A 19,094-nucleotide genomic window follows, 5' to 3' on the forward strand; every position below is an offset into this window, starting at 1 on the left:
CGGCCTCCGAGCAGCTCTCTGGGTGGCGAGAGAAGAGCCTGGAAGGGTCCGTCTCACCGCCATCGCCCAGCAGCAGAACTTGGCTTCTTTGGGGATGGCAGTGGAAAGGGATGCTATTTCCACCTTGAGGCGAGCCTCGCAATTAACAGCGACACTCCTGGTCATAACCAAGGTCAAAGGAAACCTGCGGGTTGGACAAAGCCTCTGCCAACCCGTCTCACAGTGGACCTGCTGCTATGTTTGACGGGACCTCTTTAGGGAACAACTTGATTCCTACTGAAAGGTAGACAAGGTTTTGGCTCTTACATGTTCTGCGGAAAAGCGTGACTATTAAGGAGCAGGATCGTGGTTTGAGCCCTCTGGAGCTGTGGGGTATGAAGGCTTGTAATGGGTCAAGGGAAAATAGTTTCCAATATACTGAGTTATGAGAGCATAAAAGGTTGGGTAAATTGTGGTTATTTACTGCTTTTAATGGGTGGCTCAAATGGACAATAATTTTGGTGCCAGATCTCATCACGCTGGGGAATAAAGCAGCCAGCTGACCTCTTTACATTGGGTGAAAGCCACCAAGGGTGGTTTAGCAATCTTGGCATTTTAGCCACCCAGGAAATACTCCTAAGAAAGGTACCTTCTTAATGGTAGTATGTCCCATCTTGATGATCATTGGTGAGATAACCCTTATTTTGGAAGGGACATATCCAAGAGCAGAACAAATTTGCAGCTGGCATAGGCAGTAGTAACTTGGGCATTTTGTCTTCATGTGCACCAGTCCCTGCAATCATCCTAAATACAAGGCATTCAGTTGTCCAGTATAATTGCATCTAGACTTTTCTCACCAAAGTTTGCAAACAAACCAGTCTCCTCTACCCCCTATCTTCGTCCTCCCCTCTACTCCCAAATGTCCTGTTGGGGTGCTAAGTAATGGTTTAAAAGCAAAATGCTTGTGTTGGGAAGAACAATTCATGAAGGCTGATGAGGTCTTAAATTGCACACTCCATGGAGTTCTCCATGTCTGAACCTGTTTTAATCCTGTGCCCCCATGGCTCATTCCTCACACAGGCCTCGGGAAGGAGGCCGAGGCCTTCAGTTGAAGAGTTTAGATCCAGCACCTGGGTTAACCCGAAAGAGCTACCTCAGATTTCAGGTGCCTCCAGGTAGTAATCTGGACTGCATGTAAGCCGGGATCAATGCCAGGCCACAGCTGAGTTTAGCCCCCTTGTCTAATGAGAAAGAGCACATAGATTTCTGAAGGGCCGAAACTCTGATTAACCCTAACATAAATGTGAAATCACTAATAAACACAAAATTCTCATGCCAAAGAGCACAGTGTCCCCCACCCTTCTTGAGCTTGGGAACCTACGTTTAGAGAAGACAGTTGTGGGCTAGCGGGGATTCTTTTGAAAATTTTCTGTTGGGACTCTTCCAACTAATTGGTACTCCCCCAAAAAGCCAGTCACGTTTGCAGCAGCAGACATCGAGTGGAAGTTCTGCCCTCCACTTCCTCGCAGCCAGCTCTTAGCCTCCCTTTCTGAAGAACGGGGAACTACTGTGGAAAGAACGCAAGCACACAGATTCCCCCTTGGCCAAGTCACATCCTGCCTTTGGGTATAGCAAGTGAACATTCCAGAAAAATGTTCCTGTGGAAAGTGCCATGGTTAGCCATTACACCTACACCTGTAAAAAGGGGAGAGGTTTGTGGTCAGTGGCTGTCTGGCCTGGGTGCTCTCGTGGGCTCAAATCATAACCATCCTTAGGTATCTTTAATTTTAAAAAGGTGCCTCATTTTACTTTTTTCCACAAAACTTGCCCTATTTTACCAAGCCATCAACAAACAGCAGTCCTGAACAACTCCCCCCAACTAAAGCTTAATAAAAGACATTCAAGGGGTGCCTGGGTGGCTCAGTTGCTTAAGCATCCGACTCTTGATTTCAACTCAGGTCATGATCTCATGGTTCGTGGGTTTGAGCCCCACACCGTGCTCTGTGCTGAAGGTGTGAGCCTGTTTAGGATTCTCTCTCTGTCCCTCTCTCTACCCCACACACACGCTCTTTCTCTTTCTTAAATAAACTTTAAAAAACCCATCTTTAAAAAAAGATACTCAAGCTATAATTGTATGTAAATACATTTGATCAACTTAAGTCCCTCATCACGGTGATAAAAATCAGCAAATCAATATTACTTGAGAACTACGTTACATGAAGCAACATGGATGATCTCAAAAATATCATTTTGACAGAAGCCGGACACAGAAGACTACAAACTGTATGAAACTGTTTATATGAAGTTCTAGGACAGGCAAAACTAATTTATGGTAAAAGAAAATGTCAATGGAAAGACGGAGATTAACTGGGATGGGCTGAGGCTTTTTCCAAGGGAGGGATAATGTTCTGTATCATGAAAAGGGTTTGGGTTACACAGGTGTATGCATTTGTCAAAATTCATTACTGCATTTAAGATTGGTGCATCTCAGTATATGTTCAAAAGAGACAAAATTGTAATATTCGACTTGAGTTAATTATATGAGTGCTGAAGTATATAGAGAAAAGTAAAATGATATTTGCAACTTGGAAATGCATTTTTTTTTAACTTTATTTTTTTAGAAAGAGCAAGCAGGGGAGGGTCAAAGAGAGAGGGAGACCGAGGATCTGAAGCAGGCTCCACACTGACAGCAGAGAGCCTGTTGCAGGACTCGAACTCATGAACAGTGAGATCATGACCTGAGCCGAGGTTGGGACACTTAACCACCTGAGCCACTCAGGCACCCCCAACTTGGAAATGCATTTTAAAAATGAGATTGGTGTGCCTGGGTGGCTCAGTTGGTCAAGCATCCGACTCTTTTTTTTCTTTAATGTTTATTTAATCTTAAGAGGGAAACAGTGACAGAGCATGAGTGGGGGAGGGGCAGAGACAGAGGGAAACAGAGAATTTGAAGCAGGTTCCAGGCTCTGAGCTGTCAGCCCAGAGCCCGATGCAGGGCTCCAACACACAAACCACGAGATCATGACCTCAGCCAAAGTCAGACACTTAACCAATTGAGCCACCTAGGAGCCCCAAAGCCTCCTCTAACTCTTCATTTCAGCTCAGGTCATGATATCATGGTTTATGATATCCAGCCCCGTGTTGGGCTCTGTGCTAACAGCATGGAGCCTGCATAGGATTCTCTCTCTGCCCCTTTCTGCCCTTCCCGACTTGCATGCACACACTCTGTCTCTGTCTCTCTCAAATAAATAAACCTTAAACAAAAATTTTTAAATGAGATTAACGGATGGATAGAGGGTGGCTGGGTGGCTGGATATATGTTAAAGCAAAATAGTGAAGAGTTAACAATAGGATCTAGATGGGGACATGCTGGTGTTCGTTCACATAAAATTCTTTCAAATTTCCCTGCTTGAAAATTTTCATATAAAATGTTGAGTAACATAGTTATAGATATGCCAAGTATTGTGGAGGATGCCATGAGTATAACAGGCAACACCAAAACATTGGACTTAAGCATTACAGAGTAGAGGGCATTCCTGTAAGGGATGATGATAGTGTAGATTGTAGTAGTGAACAAAAGGAAGGTACTTCTTTTCCTTCATTCCTTGTCTCCCTAATACCTTTTCTCTTTCCACTAAATAAGAGAGGAAGATCCAAATATAAAGGGACATGTAAAAAAAAAAACAAAAACTAATATCTTCCTTTTTCTTGTTAGAAACTTGCAGAGAAGTTAAGGCAAGTTCATGAGCCCTCTTCCATAGAAAAGCAGAAGGTGATAGCTTTCTGTTCCTTTCCAGCAGAACCAAAGGATGCTTATGTGTCCTACAAGCTCTTCTTTCCTTCTCCCAGATTACCACCTGTCAACTCTGCCCTGCTAGCTCCCCAAGGAAGCACAGCATCTGAACATACAACCAGCCTCATGGATTATTCTCATTCTTCCACATCACAAGAAGTTCTGAGAAAAACAAACCTATGGGCAACAAATTAGACATTAAAAATTTCAGGATAAAGTTATAACTCCCATAGCAACCATAACCAGGCCACAAGTTTGTACATTTAAGCTTAAATTGAGTAGATCCAGCCTTTTTTTTTTTTTTTTTTTTTTTTTTTACACAAAGCTTCATTTTACATACACAAGAGATCTGAATTAATTTTCTTTGGAAACCAGAACTATGAATTTTTTGCATTATCAACAGAAATGTTGTATGAACTTTCATTGAAAACATTGTTTTGGTTTGGCCTTGAGCTCAGGTATTTATAATTTTGCCTGTCCTGCCCCAATGCTGCCTCACAGACATTATGTGGAAAGCTATCAGGGCAAAGAGAGTTACATGTCCATGGCCCCTTTGACAAACCAATCATTGAAAGTCACAAAAAACCCAAGATGCAAAATCCAGGAACTATGGGACTAATTTCCCCATTTTACTCCTTGAATTAAAACCGAAGATTCTGTATGACCTTTCATTATTTTATATAGTTTTATCATTTCATAGTTTACAGTTGAGAGTCTTTTTGAAAATCAAAAATCATGGGTGTAAGTTGCTGTTAAATTGGCATTCTCAAACACTTATAAATGATTCATTCACCCTCCTTTTTTGTGGTGATGATGTAGTGAGTTTTCTGTTCTGTGAATGACACCTGAACAACTCGACCTATAGAGATTCTGGGATAGCATTTTTTTAAAACCCAAATTGGTCCATTTGTACAGCTGACTGATCTAAATGCAACTAACAATTTTCTATAATTGCAAAGTATGACTGAGCTCTTACATACCTTTTCATCTCCTAAGCGGCTCTGGAAATTACACTCTCAGAAGCAGGTAGCACGTGGAAACTACCACAATACAAGTCATTCTGTGAGCACCTTTTCATCTTGTTTGCATTCACCTTTTGCAAATGTGTGCAAACCCAAACCTGCCTCCAGACCTAAAAAAAAAAAAAAGTTTTTTTAAAGAATCAAAGTAGTAAAAAAAAAAGAATCAAAGTAGTTATTGAAACTTGGGAAAAGGAGAGCTAAATATATTCAGTTGTCTGAGAAAATGTCAAAACCTAAGTAAATGTGAGAGTCAAAGAAAGGTGATTACACCTGCCAATGGCACGAAAGCCACAGGGTTTCCAATCACAGTATTTCATGTTTGGGTTAATGGTTCTCAATAAATTACAAGACTGGGTCTGTGTTTGACACTTCTGTTCTCAAGCCAATGGTTCCTTTACTGATGCCTTCCTCTAAATTAGGAGTTACGGAGAACATGAAAAGTGGATGTTTTCAATGCTTCATTTTAGTTATTTGGAATGTAAATAGTTGTTTTTATTATTGTTTTTATGCCAAGAGTGCCCAAGGATGGCTCAAGAATAACATTCACTTGAGCACAGAAATATTGGCAAAAGTACTATCCATAAACTTCTAGATCCTTAGATATTAGTCATAACATACACAGATTTTCATAACCATCATTTAAAAATGATTTCAGAACAAATCAAAGATTCTTTTCTCTTTTGGAAATAAATTTAAGGCATAGAAAACTTAAAATAACTCTAAAGGGCAAAATTTAGTTTCCGGAAGATGGCTATTGCATCCACAGCAGTGGTAATGTTTTTTTCAAAGGCAAGTAACAACTAGAGAAGTCAATTACATTATCTTAGGATGGTTTGACAGTAATTCATGTAAAAAAGAGCTAGGAGTTTTAAGAGACCACACATGTAATATGCCTTAATGGCACAGTGTGGCTACTAAAAATATTAGGGCCACATTCTGAGGCTGCATTACTAGAAATGAAGATTAGCAATCAAGGAAAAAATCATAGCCCTTAACACTAGCCTTAACACAATTGACATGTTCTGACCAGGCCTGGGCATCATTGTTTTTTAACTGGGGTAAATAGACACAGCATAAAAATTGCCATCTTAACCATTTTTAAGTGTACAGTTCAATATTAAGTACATTCATGTTGTTGTGAAACCAATCTCCAGAACTTTTTCATCTTCCCAAACTGAAGCTCTGTACCTTTTAAACAATTCCCCATCCCTCCCTTCTCCCAACCCCTGGCAACCACCATTCTACTTTCTATGAATTTGGTACTCTAGCGACCTCATATAAGTGGAATCATACAGTATTTGTCTTTCTGGGGCTGTCATTCCATTTAACATAGCGTCCTCAACTTTGATCCATGTCATGGCATGTGTCAGAATCTCCTTCCCTTGTAAGACTAAATAATATTTCATTGTATGTATATACTACATTTTGCTTATCCATTCATTCACTGGTGGACACTTGGGTTGTTTCCATATTTTGACTATTGTGAATAATGCTCCTATCAACATGGGTCTACAAATATCTCTTCAAGATCCTACTTTCAATTATTTTGGGTATCTATTGGGCACCGTTTTTAAGAGTCATGTTGACAACTGGGTCATGCTCAGAAGAAAGTGGGGAAAGGTCTAAAAATACAGACCTTTCAGCCTAGCAGTTGAAGGACTTGGGAGGGTCTAATTGGAGGAAAGGAGAAAGGAGCCATAGCAGCTGTCTGCAATACTGGCAAGGCTGACTTGAGTAAGAGCAGACTTGAAATGCTGCAAGGGGCAGACGAGGCTCAGTGGGTGGAGGTTACAAGAAAGTTGACTGACTCAGCAGAAAGACAAGCTTTGTTTTTATAAGAGTGCTTTCTTGATGCAACAGGCTGCCTTAGAGATAGTGAGTCCCTGCCATTGAAGGTAATCAAACACAGCTTTCTGGGACAATTGGACAGTGGCAGGAGACAGGGAGATTCCCCATCCTGGATGAGAGGCTGAACCAGGTGATTTCCTAGGAACCTCATGTCTATGATCCCATGGCAAGATTAACAGGTAGGATGGGAATCAGGTCCATACCCACAAAGAGAATCTGGGAGCCAGTTTTAGACAAATGTGATGTTGAAGCCACTGATTGAGGCTTAGCAGAGCCTGATGTGCTGGGGTGAAAACAGCATGGACCCACTTGCTTTCTGAATTGACTTCTCAAGAATCAGTCACACACATATTTACCAAATGGGTAGCAAATGAGTCAAGTCTAAATGTCCCAGTTGATCATCACAACCCTGTCTCATTATTATACTCTGCCCCCTTGCTAATCTGAATGAGGTCCTAGGACCAGCAGCATTGGCATGACAGGGGAGCTTGATAGAAATTCAGACCCTCAGGTTGCCCCAGACCTTCCAAATCACAATCTGCAATGTCACAAGATTCCCAGGCAACTTGTATGCATGATAATGTCTAATCTACATCTAATACAGAAACAGTCTATAGTTAGAAGCTATGGAATGTTCTTTCCATGGAAGGGCTGCAATACTGTGCCATCAAATAGAAGTATCCGTTAGTCAAGTCTATGTTTCAGTTGTCTCATCATGGGCTCAGTATCATAATGGGGATTTCTCACAGTTATTTATTCAAGTATATATTTATTATAAATATTCAGGAGGCTTTCAGGTAAAATACATACATAGATAAATATCAGGACTGAGGAAAATAGAATTAAAAGAAGAAGACCAAGATCAGGGAGGAAAAATAATAAATGGAGACAAGCAGGGCGAGCACAACTACATGAATTGAGAATTGGACGCTGAGCTCGGTGACAGCCAACGTGACAGAGAAAGCACAGCCAGCTACAAGATTAACTTTACCTATGCAGACCCAGCAAGCTAGCCCTCAGGTAAAGCAAAGCTTTTCCTGGCATTTTGTTATGAAACATGTCCACATGTGTGTGGGTATATGATTATAGATATTTGGAAAACTGGGGCCTTACATATATGGAATGCTGAGAAGTACAACTGTTTTCTGAGACGAATGTACACCAGAAATTGAGGGCATGACACCAAAACACTGCTCAGGGAAAGCAGGGTGGGCTGGGGACAGGGGTAAAGCAGGAATGTGTCTTTCTGAAAGTTTTGCTTAATCCAAACAAGGCCCCTAACTAGTACAGTGGCTTTGGCTTTTTTTTTTTTTTTAACTTTATTTACTTATTCCGAGAAAGAGCAGAGCAAGCCCAAGTGGGAAAGGGGCAGAGAGAGAATCCCAAACAGGTCCACACTGCCAGCACAGAGCCGGATGGGGCACTTGAACCCATGAACCATGAGATCATGACCTGAGCTGAAGTGAAGAGTTGAACGCTTAACCAGCTGAGCCACCCAAGTGTCCCTGGGTTTTCTTTTTCTTTTTCTTTCTTTTTTTTTTTTTTTAACTGCTTAGCAACTATTTATCGAGTCACTGAATAAATTCTCATGTATAAGAAATGATTACAGATTAATTCCTAACAACTTAATTGTTCATATTCAAAAAAACATTCACAAATCATCCTGTCCAAAGATCGATCCAATATGGGCCCTTATAGCACAGCTTTTCGGAGCTAACTAATCTTCAAGTTCATATGTTTGTGATTATTCAGGTCGGTAATACAGTGGGTCCCTCCCACCCCGCCAATTATATAAATTTCCTTCTTATGTAGATGTGTAGATTTTGATGAAATTCAGTAAACTTTTTCTGAGACGTAAAACTATTAGGATATAAGCCCTTCTTTTTGTGAGGTAGAGAACTTATGAAAAGCCTTTTATGAACACATAAGGAATGAAATAAGCTATTTAGCTTTCTCAAAAATGTAAATTTTACAATAATGATAATATGGCTAATTTGATATCAAAAAATACTTGACTATATGGTTTTTTTTTTTTTTTTTTTAATGTCTTGATTTCTTCCAGACCTCTACTTCACACATAATGCTAATAAGCTTACAAGCTTAGCTTCCGGGAGTTTAAATTTACTTCTCAAGCTTTCTTCATCTATCCTTTCCTACTCTCATAATTACAGATGCCTCTATGATTGATTAATTGCAAAAATCACTCCAACTCTTTACCCCTCAACCCCATAGCCACAGGCCCCTTTGGGACGTGATTTTTGAAGCTCCGCCCACCAAGAGGTGTGGCCTATTCCACCCCCGGAATCTGTGCTGGCCCCCTGGACTTGCTTTGGCTAAGAGAATGAAGCACGAGTGCCAGCGTGCCAGTGGAGAACCGAGGCCTCCAGAGATCTTGTGCATTTCTAGACTCTTTTTAACTTCAAGACTCTGCCATCGCCATGGGACATGCTAGGCTAACCTGCTGGAGAAGTAGAGATTATGTGGAGGAGAACTGAGCAGTTCCAACAGAGATCTTCCTTAACCAGGCAGCATCTATCAGTTGACAGCAGATACACCAAGAAGCTCAGATGAGATTAGCCTGCCCAGTTCATTTCAGTGGAAACCTCCAGCCAATTCACAGACTCGTGAGAAATAACAACTGGTCTGTTAAGTCAGTAAGTCTGGAGCTATTTTGTTATGCAGCACTATTGTGGCAATAGATAACTGATATGACCTCCACGGGGGAAATATTAAAGAAAACAGAACCACAAAAATTGCTTACAAGCATGAAATGAGTGATAATTGCCACCAGCTAAGCATAGCCTTGGGTGACCAATCTTAACAGCCTCCACTTGAGAAAGGAAACTAACAAAGATGTAAGTTAAAGTGGCGTTATTATAGGAATCATCTTGACTCTGCTCAAATTATCTTAAATAAGTTATTTGCAGCCTTTCCTAAGACAGTCATAACAGAGACCCTTGAAGCCATAATGTAGTTAAATATACTTAACTTAACTTAACTTAACAAGGATGTCCTCCTTCCTTAATAAATACCGACCCACAGCATGGAGAGCTTTTGCAGCTAATGGACTCTTATTCCCAAGAGGGGTGGGATGTTATATTCTCTGATGGTCAGTTTGGATGGTTCCCAAACCTGTATACGCCTGTTGTACTTGTTATTGTAATACATCATTTAATTCACTATTACTATTACATAAACTGGTGGAATATGAGTGCTAAAAAAAGACGCTGCTTCTTTGCGAACTAAGTTGAGTATTACTTGATGAGAATAAACACGAGTAGCTAAAAATATATTCTTATTGAATGAATGTGAGAAAGACAACCTTAGAAAAATAGGGAGAAGATCAGAAAAATCTAGAAGTATTCTGCATTTAGATTGCTTCCCAGATGTCTTTTACCTTTCACTCTGATTTAAAGAAACCAAAACTGAAAATTATAAATGAGGTGCTATGGATGAAATGGGATGCAACACCGGCCACTTAAAGAGCTTTGTCTTAGAACAAAAGATGGGCAAATAAATAACCATTTATATGATTCGTGTGTGTCATGTTTTATGATTCCATCTTTAAACAGCATTTTTGATTAACCAATTACTGGTCATGATTGCATCACTTAAGGTTTTATTCTATTAGTAGAGCTTGGAGCAGTGCCTAACACATAACAGGAATGCTAGAACTAGTTGCTGAATGAATTTGTTGAATGAATGAGTTGCAAATTGCTGACAAAATTCATCATGACTAAACCAGACATGTCTGCACACACCAATGTGTTTCAATACTGAGTTTGAAAAGCGGTCACCTAGAAGCCAAAGCTTTCCAGCAAATCTCTTTAAATATCAATTATTTTATACCAAGTCTTCGAAAAAAGAGTGAAATTGCAGGGTTTTGGTGTTACCTGATAAGGCCTCACTAGCAAGTATCATAATCACCTGGAGGGCTTGTTAAATCACAGATTTCTAGGGTCTACCACAGAGTTTCCATTTAGTAAATCTGGTGTAGCACCCTAGAATTTGTATTTCTAACAATCTCCCAGATGATGCTACTCAGGGACCAAACTGATGGCCACTGACCTAGCATATCCTAAAAGTAGGCAATTACCAAGGTGGCTTGGGGCAACTGAGATATATAAACCTATGGTACAGTAGTGTTGCCTTCATATATTACATAATTTAACCCACAGCAACACTATAAAGTTGACATTAATATCTCCATTTTACAGATGAGAAAATTGAGGTGCAAAAAGTTATATACTTTTTTTTAAATTTACTTATTTTAAGAGAGAGCATGTGCAGGGAGGGGCAGAGAGAGGGAGAGAGAGAATCCCAAGCAGGCTTCACAGTGTCAGCGCAGGGCCCGATGTGGGGCTTGAACTCACAAACCATGAGATCATGACTCCAGCTGAAATCAAGAGTAGATGCTTAACTGACTGAGCCAACCAGGTGTCCCAATAAGGTTATATGCTTTAATAACTGCTCACCTAGATGGGGGACACAGCCAGAAAGCAATAGAGCTAAGAGTCAGGGTTGGTTGAGACCAAAGATCCTGGTCTTTCTCCAACAGCTAATGTCATTAGGATGGACACTTGAATCTAAAGAGGGTTTCTTGGACTTTACTGTGCATGTGAATACCTGACCGTCTTGTTAAAAGCCAGATCCTTGTTCTGTCTAGGGCAGGTCTGAGGCATTTCTCTTAAGCTCCCAGGTGATGCCAAGGCAGTTGGAGAAGTGAGGCTCTCAACCCCATTGGCATCAGTGCAGAGTCTGGGCTGTCCCTCGGCAGGAAGTGGAGGTCCTTAATGCTCCTTTAATCATGCCATACACACAATACAATTTGCCTTTTATTTTGTCAATGAAGAATTTGAAGAGGGATCAAAAGGGGAATCTGTATGAAAAGAATGAGTTCAAGGAGGAATGTCAACGCCATACATTCTTCGTGACAATGCATTCAGCTGAGGGGAAGGAATTGGGTTCAGAGTAAGAAAACCCGCTACTTGTGCCCTACCATGACCTCCTCTGGGAAGCAACGAGGGCATAGGGTCAGCTGCTCACCAACTGCAGAAGCATATGATGGAAATCTAGAACTATCCACTCTACCCTCCTGGTTATCACCAATAGTGAAAGCCACTACAAGGGCTGGGAGTTTAAAAACTTCTCTTCACACCTCTCATGACATAACTGTTACAGATTTATTTTCTTGATGTACATACGGTAAAATTCACTCCTTTTGGGGCACACTTCTGTGGGTTTTGACAAATGAAGAGTCATGTAATCAGTACCACCATCAAGATGCAAATATTCCATCGCCCTGCACACCTCCTCATGCTATACCTTTGTACTCAACCCTTCCCTGTATGTCCTAGAGCTTTGCCTTTTCTAGAATGCTACAGAAATGGAGCCATACAGTGTTCAGCCTTTTGAATCTGGCTCCTTGCACTTAACATAAAGCAGCTGGGATTCATTCATGCTATTCTGTGTATCAATAGTTTGATCCTTTTTTATTGCAGAGTGGTATTCCATTAAAGGGATGTACCAGTGTGTTTATCCACTCCCAGGCGAGAGATCTTAGGGCTGTTTCAGTTCTTGGCGATTATGAATAGAGAGAGTGTTACAAACATTTGTGTGCGGGTTTCTGTGTGAACCTGAGTTTTCATTTCTCTTATGTAATACCCAAGGGTGTGAATTTGCTGGGTTATTAGGTAAGGGTACGTTTATAAGAACCAGATTTTCTAGAGTGGCTGTACCATTTTGCAACTGCCCATTGCAGTAGCGGAGTGATCTTTCTGAGCGGCATGCCATGCACTGCCCCTAGTCTCCAGACACACACAGGACAGACAGCCTTCACTTTAGGATCTCGGGGAGGTAGCCGCCAGGAGCATAAGCCACCTGGGAGAAGGCTGAGGTCAGAGGTTTGGGGAACGTCAGGGAAGCTGGGCTTACCTCCCCCAGCTCCTCCCAGCTTCCAGCCCCATCTGTTGAGGCCTGCATGCCTCCTTGAAGGAGGCTATGAGCCCACCTCTCTCCCCGGGAAGTGTACAACCCCCAAAACACCACCCTCCTGGGTCAGGCTTTGTTGCCAGATAATGTGACTTTGAAAGGAGGCCCTTCCCCTCCCCTCAGAAGGAGGCTAAGAAAGGCTCTCAGATCAATCCTCAGCAGATACACTGAGTCACACAAAGCTCCAGCAAATCCTTTATTCTCTCCTTGGAGCAGCTGCTATAGCAGCCACCACTCCCCCCCCCACCCCCCCCCCCCACCCCCGCCTCCTCCTGCTCTGCCCCTAGTGGAAACCTGAAAGCTATTCATATCATTTAATCCTGTTGAAAATCCTCTTCCCTCTCTCTCTCCCTCTCTCTCTGAGGTGCACTGGCTGGAGGTAAACCTGGGCTTAATTCTTATGCTGGAAAAGAGATGAAAGGTGTCACATGATTTGACATCCTATTCAGGAAGCTGATTCTTCCCTAATCTAGAAGCTTCTACTCACAACCTCTGTTTGAGAGTGGTTAAAATAAGATCTTCAAGGAAAAGTAACATTTGGATTTTCTTTTAACCATGCATTCACTTCAGAAAAAAAAAGCAAAAGAACACAGGCGAAGTAGAGATGTTTGAGAGGGGTTTGAGTAGACTTTCACCTATGGATTAAGTTCAAAGATCTCTACCAAACTTTTTGTACTCTATCCTAGACATGGCTAAAGAAAACTCTGAGACAATTTTACTCTACTGCCAAGCACAGCCACGTATCTTTTTTAAAAAGTAATCTCTACATCCATTGTGAGACTTGAACTCACGATCAAAAGTCCTATGCTCTACTAAGCTAGCCAGGGGCCCCACAGCCACATAATCTTGGGTCCCCTGACACCAAGAAGTGTGAGATCTTAGAGCCAAGTTCTCTAATTTTAAGAAACTTAGTCATAAGATACTGATATATTCAGAATGAACATCAAACCTACTTCTTTTATTCCAGAACTCATTGATACTTCTCACAAGTAACATGCTCCCAGACCTTCTCAGGTCTTTCAAGGGTGAGAAAAAGCCCCTCCTAAGAGTTCCATAGTTCCTACAGTTATGGAGAAAGCAAAATAATATAGGAAATTTCACCCAGACTTCAAACAATACATTCCTTCTGGCTTGTTTCAGACCCCAGCAGGATTTGGAGAATAAATGATCTCAGGGGGATAATTTAGGGTGACTTCCTTACGAGGAAAATTATTACAAGATCCTCCCCCTGCCCTGTGATAATCTCAGTGCCTTGACAGGCAATATTTATTAAGCTTCCACTAAATGTAGGATGGTCCAGGAGGCATACCAGAGAAACAAAGATGTAAGGGCTATCCAGAGGCTTTTGTAATCATAAAGTACCTGAAAAAAATAGAACAGGGATACAGTGCTCACAATCTTCACTGCAAGTTGGAATAACCTGGGGAGCCACGAAAAGGATTGCTGCCTGGGCCCCACCCCCAGAGAGACTGGTTTGATTGGTCTATTTTGCAGCCTAGACATTGAGACCTTTGAAATCTTCCAATGTGTGGCCAAGGTTGAAACTTGGCTCTGACTTCACTAACCATGTATTAAGAAGGTGAAAAACTTAATGACAAATGAATGACATTGTCTTCCACAGAAAGCCCATCAGATGTGTGTCTCATGGCTGTGGTGGGACAGGAAAGTTGGGTGAGAGGAAGCTTCAGGACTCATAACAGGACTGGGATCTGCAGTTGTGGTGAAAGAGAAACTGAGAAAATGCCACATTGTCCAGGGGGGAATAGAATTGACTTGGGGAAAAACCAGAAAGAGTGGGAGAGCCTTTAGAAGAATGTGTTTCTTGTGGATGGATAGTGCTTCACGAGGTAAAACTACTGTCACATGTATTTTCTCTTACAGCCAATAAAGCATGAAGCATACAAGATAGACGGGGTTAGAATCCCAGCTCTGGGAGGACCTGGGTGGCTTAATCAGTTGAGCATTCAACTCTTGATTTTGGCTCAGGTCATGATCTTACTGTTGAGAGATCTAGCCCAGTCAGCACAGAGCCTGCTTGGGATTCTGTCTCCCTTGCTCTCTGCCCCTCCCCGACTCATGCACGCACTTGTGCACTCTCTCTCAAAACTAAATAAAAAAAAAAAATTAGAATCCCAGCTCTGCTACTGATTATCTCTGTAATCTTGGGCAAGTTACTTAACCCCTCAAAGCCCCAGTTTTCCCATCAGTAGGATGGAAATTATAGTACTTTCCTCACAGGGTGGCTAGGAGAATTAAGTAGTATTGTGTAAAATGCTTAACTCAATGCCTGACTCCTGGTAAACTCACCACAGGCTTTAACTGCCATTACCCTTATCATCACTGTGGCGTGGGTTGTGGAGTGAAGACTTAAGGTCAGCTCAATTGAGGGCTATAGGGAAGGGAGAAATGAGTGGAGTCTTTTTTCTGAACGAACAGTGTAGAAAGTAAAAAATTCCAGAAACTAAGGCCAGAGGAGCTCTTTGAAAAAGACATCATGATTGATACATTATGAGAGAGGCTTTACTCACCTTTGAAGAAGTCTATTTCTGTTGGGCATCTTCAGAAAGAGCAGAGAACAGGTATAATGTTACCAGGGAGTGAGAAAGGTTCTATTGCCCAATGAAAAACTTGTTGGGTTGATTTGAGTTGAAAAGGAGGCATCTTAGGGTAGCAGTGACATTGACTTTTGGATGGCGCTTGACCCTGCATGACAGCACAGCAGAGTGGGTGGGGGGCCAGGCCATGATCCATGGTGGTGAGTCCTGGGCTTGAGAGGGTACACCAGGGAAAGAGGATGGGGATGAGTGAGAAGACACTGGTGTGTGTGTTTGAGAGGTTATTAGTTGGCTACAAGCAATAGAATAGAATGGGCAGCTGGAGGGTGAAGACAAGATAGAGCCCAAACTGAGGAAGCTGGTAAAGATCTCGCTCTTATTTGAGAGGGTTTGTTTAGTTTTCCCACCCTTAGACCTGCTCTTCCTTGCCACTGCCACAAGAAAAATGAGAAGGATGGCAGGAAGTGTCTAGTTTTCCACTAAAGATCAAAGTTAATGTATCCCTATTGGTTTTATGGCCTCATACTAAGGCACAGGTGGTAATGACCAACCTCCCTTTTCACTTCAGGGTCCTAAGCACCCACTTTCTCCTACCTGTCCTTCTGCTGGGTCCTTTCTGCACTTACAAAAATCCTTCAGGGGTGGGCCTCTTAGCCAACTGCTGGACCGCTGCCTACGATCTCACAATTGGGCATACGTAAGAATCACTTTGAAAAATTGTTAAGCAGATTTGGCCCCCTCTCCCCACAACAATTCTGATTCAGCAAGTCCGAGGTGGGGCCTAGAATCTGCTTTCAACAAGCTGCAGCTGCTGGTCTGAGGTCCACACTACGAGCAGTCTCTACCCCAGCCGCCCTCAGGATTCTTGAGCGTACGCCTTTGCTTATCCGCTAGGGCAGGGATTAGACTTCAGTAAATTCTCTAGGAGATGTTATGAGAATTCTGGCCTCAAATGGGTCTTCTCAGTGGAAGTTTATTAACAGGACTCAAATGTTAGCCCTTTTAGAGGAGATTTTGTGTGTGACATCCAAGCTCTTCCAAAGAGAGTCACTGTGTCTTATTGTGTCCCATCGAAGTGCGTGAGATACAAAGGTATAAGATGGGGGCAGAAGTGCCTGCAAAATTTGGTAAATTTAGTCTGTATGTTCTATATTTTTTGCACCTAGGGGATTGTTGAGACGGAAGACACTCTTTTTTTTTTTTTAATGTTTATTTATTTTGAGAGAGACTATGTGAAAGGGGGAAGGGCAGAAAGAGAGGGAGACAGAGGATCTGAAGCAGGCTCTGTGCTGACAGCCAAGAGAGCCTGATGTGGGGCTTGAACACACGAACCCTAAGATCATGACCTGAGCCCAAGTCAGATGCTTAACTGATTGGGCCACCCAGGCACCCCCAACCCTCTCTTCTTTGTAATGAACTATTTGACAACTTTTGGACAATCTTGTCCACTCTGCTGAACCTACTTTGTAGTTTGAATGTCAAAACCAAAACTTTCCACAAGGTACCCCTTGGTTCCTCCTTCATCTGCCAGGATGAAATTCTCAATTCACTCTGACCCTACCATACTTTATTTCTGGACCTAGCACTTAGTGAATAGATGTCGTCTTCTTTTTTTTTTTTTTTTTTTTTTAAGGAGCAAAGTCTAACCTAAATGTTCTGTGAAAACAAAGCCCTCTGGGTTAACAAACGTGTCCGGGTTCTTCAGACATGTGGACCCTCTGAGGCTTGGTGACAAAGGGGATGGAAGGTCCTGCTGATTCTGAAGACTCCTAGGTCTTTCTTCAGACGGCCCCACAGAGAAATCAGATCAGCCTAGGGTTTGGTGTAAACAAGTCCATCTTAATTCCTATTTGGGGTTTGTAACTGCTTGAATAGCTGAGAGATCTCAGTGTGGAGTCAGTTTACCTAACTAGTTTTATTTTGTACACTTGCCACCTGTCCCAAGGCAGCCTAAATTGAGTGAGGCCTGGTGTCCCTGCAAAAAGACATGGTTCTTTGGCAACAACTGGAGTTTATTTTGACCTCTATCTTTTGAAGCCAGAAACTGTTCATGTGTAACTTTAAAGAAAACTGTGATTTTTTTTTTCTTCCTAGAGCAAAGCTGCAATTTGAAGGCAGGATTCTATTAAAAACAGACAAATAATTCCCATTCCTTCCTGGTCCTGCCTATTGTTTTCCTAAGTTTGTTTGGATTCCCAGATTGAATCCTGCTGGCTAACCCTCCAAAGAGCGGGTCCTGGCCACTGCCATCCCGTGAGGTGACGGTCTCATAAGCTCCTTGGGGAACATATCCTGTTTCTCCGTCAAAGAGGCATTTGGAGGATGTGGGAGAATGTCTCCTGTCTTCCCCATTCAGAGAGACTTTATTTCCTCTCTCTGTTTTGTCTATAGACTGCTTCAGTCTTCCTAAGAGCTGTTCCTAAGAAGAAATGTTGGTCAGGAGCCAATATCACTTACAGGTAATAAGCAGTAAACTATGGGATTGGTTTAAGAAATCCACGACCCTGCCCTCAACAAGTATTCCCTTCCCCCACCCACTAGACAAACACATCAGAGACAATGATCTGATACAGGGTGCCTTTAGATGCATCAGCTGATGATGTCCTGTGTGTGCTATATCCTTTTGTTCCATGGCCGGCATCCCTAATCGCATGACCATGGATCCCTTTTCCCAAGGAGCCCTAATGTGCCCAATGTTCTTCATGAAGCCAGTGCTCATTAATCAGAGCTGGATGGTAGTTGCAACCTGGTATCCACCCCTGAGTCAAACACTGACTTTTCCTTACAAAGGAAAATTTTCTGGAAATGGCGACAGCGACATTGTCACCTGGGTGTGATTTTGACTCTCTTTTCCTACATCCACATGCTGGTATAGACAGGGAGAGCGATGAATGCCACACTATCCTAGATGTCCTTGTTCTATGGAGGGTATAGGTTCTCACCAGGAAATACAGATGTGGTTGGTTGTGCACACAAACAAGCTCATGCTTGCTGAGAAAATTCCTAATTGAGAAATAATGAGAGGAAACTTTTTTTCCTCAGTCTAAACATGAAAGATCCACTGCTGATTAAATATATCTGATAAAGAATCACTTCTCTTCAGCTTTAAACTGAAACCTCTAAAACCTCTTTCCCAGAATATTCCAAATGCAAACGGGCAAGTTGTATTATTTCCAAGTTGCCTTTTTCCTTAGGGAAAACGAGTGATGTCCGAGACTGGCAGACACGGAGCCCTGCGCATCCTGATAAAGATAGGGGCTTTAGGCTAGCAAAAAAATCCAAATAAACAGATTTTTCAAACAAACCAGCTTTCCTTTTGGTAGCTGAAAAGGAAACCCCACATCCAGGAGGAATGCAGATCAAAGCGGAGTCTACAAATGATGCAGAAACACATAAAATAACAAACAAGCCTGGTGGGAAGAGGGAACTTTTTGTAAAAGAATAGCCCTCTTCATGTTACACTGAAATTGAATGCAAGATTGCAGGCAAAGATACATGAGTTGGGAATACAAAGCTATAGTTTCTTTCCCCTTTTTTGGAGCCGAGGGTATACCTTTAATAGGTCAGATTGGAAGCCACTAAAAGCAACGGACAAAAGATAGGCCTCTTGTTGGAAATCTTGCCTAGTTTACCTTTTGCAGTCACCTTTGCCTTTCTCTTTCTTGGCATAAAGTGGACAGAATAATTAATCTGCTCTGGCTGTAAAGGTGGGACCCAAATTACTGTGGTCTCCATGCATTCCATGTCAAAAGCTGAGCCTTTTTCCCTCTTGCAAACCTGGTTCTATTTAAAAGTGTTCTCAGGTGACTTAGATTTTAAATTGTTGACAATGATGACGTTTTCATTCAGAGGCTGTCCTTTCTCCTGGTGTTAAAGTTTATTTGGGTTAAGCTCTCAGTTGGATCA

This window comes from Panthera pardus, unplaced genomic scaffold, assembly GCF_024362965.1.
Source record: "Panthera pardus isolate Hobbes unplaced genomic scaffold, ASM2436296v1 HiC_scaffold_25, whole genome shotgun sequence".
NCBI classification, from domain to species: Eukaryota; Metazoa; Chordata; class Mammalia; order Carnivora; family Felidae; genus Panthera; species Panthera pardus.